This window comes from Arachis ipaensis, chromosome B9 (genome assembly GCF_059453495.1).
Source record: "Arachis ipaensis isolate K30076 ecotype BB chromosome B9, ASM5945349v1, whole genome shotgun sequence".
NCBI classification, from domain to species: domain Eukaryota; kingdom Viridiplantae; phylum Streptophyta; class Magnoliopsida; order Fabales; family Fabaceae; genus Arachis; species Arachis ipaensis.
This window is the reverse complement of record NC_142444.1, coordinates 33570753-33572527: the sequence shown is the minus strand read 5'-3', so window position 1 is coordinate 33572527 and position 1775 is coordinate 33570753. Positions and strand designations below refer to the sequence as shown.

At 34.2% G+C, this 1775-nt stretch overlaps 1 non-coding gene across 1 annotated transcript; it reads right to left on the bottom strand.

The window, feature by feature from the left end:
- Positions 1–1051: 1051 nt before the first annotated feature.
- Positions 1052–1159, bottom strand: LOC148544236 (small nucleolar RNA R71). Its single transcript, XR_015901917.1, has one exon. It is a non-coding gene; the product is annotated as a small nucleolar RNA R71 (small nucleolar RNA).
- Between the last annotated feature and the right edge of the window lie 616 nt (positions 1160–1775).

Below are 1775 nucleotides of genomic sequence, written 5' to 3'. Positions count from 1 at the left end.
CTTTTTCAAATTAAGTTTCAATCATATCTTTTTCAAAATTAATTTCAAAATCTTTTCTAACTTCTTTTCTAACTTCTTATCTTTTCAAAATTAATTTTCAAATCCTTTTTTTTTTGTAATCCTATCTTTTTGTTTTAATCATATCTTTTTCAAAACTACCTAACTAACTCTCTCTCTAATTTTCAAAAATCCCTTCCTCTTTTTCAAAAATTCCTTTTTAATTAATTAATTGTTTTAAATTTAATTTAATTTCATTTTTCTTTTTAATTTTTGAATTTTAATTCTAATTTTAATTAAAAACAAAAATATTTTTCTTTTCTTTTTATTTAATTTTCGAAATTCTCTCCCCCCATCTCTTTCTAATTATTTTATTTATTTACTAACATTTCTCTTCATCTAAAAATTCAAACCCTCTCTTCCTCCTGGTATTCGAATTTCTTTTCTTCTACTCACATAAAGGAATCTCTATACTGTGACATAGAGGATTCCATATTTTCTTTGTTATTTCCTTCTTTGTCATATGAGCAGGAACAAGGATAAGAACATTCTTGTTGAGGCTGATCCTGAACCTGAAAGGACTCTGAAGAGGAAGCTAAGGGAAGCTAAAGCACAACTCTCTGGAGAAAATCTGACAGAAATTTTCGAAAAAGAAGGAGACATGGCCGAAAATAATAACAATGCAAGGAAGATGCTTGGTGACTTTACTGCACCCAATTCCAATTTACATGGAAGAAGCATCTCAATTCCTGCCATTGGAACAAACAATTTTGAGATGAAATCTCAATTAGTTTCTCTGATGCAACAGAACTGTAAGTTTCATGGACTTCCATCTGAAGATCCTTTTCAGTTCTTAACTGAATTCTTGCAGATCTGTGATACTATTAAGACCAATGGGGTTGATCCCGAGGTCTACAGGCTTATGCTTTTCTCATTTGCTGTAAGAGACAGAGCTAGAATATGGTTGGACTCTCAACCTAAGGATAGCCTGAACTCTTGGGATAAGCTGGTCACGGCTTTCTTAGCCAAGTTCTTTCCTCTTCAAAAGCTTATTAAGCTTAGAGTGGATGTTCAAACCTTCAAACAGAAAGAAGGTGAATCCCTTTATGAAGCTTGGGAGAGATTCAAGGAACTGACCAAAAAGTGTCCTTCTGACATGCTTTCAGAATGGACCATCTTGGATATATTTTATGATGGTCTTTCTGAATTATCTAAAATGTCATTGGACCATTCTGCAGGTGGATCCATTCACCTAAAGAAAATGCCTGCAGAAGCTCAAGAACTCATTGACATGGTTGCAAATAACCAGTTCATGTATACTTCTGAAAGGAATCCTGTGAGTAATGGGACGCCTATGAACAAGGGAGTTCTTGAAATTGATACTCTGAATGCCATATTGGCTCAGAATAAAATATTGACTCAGCAAGTCAATATGATTTCTCAGAGTCTGAATGTATTGAAGGAATCATCCAATAGTACTAAAGAGGCCTCTTCTAAAGAAGAAGCTTATGATCCTGAGAACCCTGCAATAGCAGAGGTAAATTACATGGGTGAACCCTATGGAAACACCTATAATCCCTCATGGAGAAATCACCCAAATTTCTCATGGAAGGATCAACAAAAGTCTCAACAAGGCTTTAATAATGGTGGAAGAAACAGGTTTAGCAATAGCAAGCCTTTTCCATCATCCATTCAGTAAAAGACAGAGAGTTCTGAGCAGAATCCATCTAGCTTAGCAAATATAGTCTCTGATCTATCTAAGGCCACTTTAAGTTTCA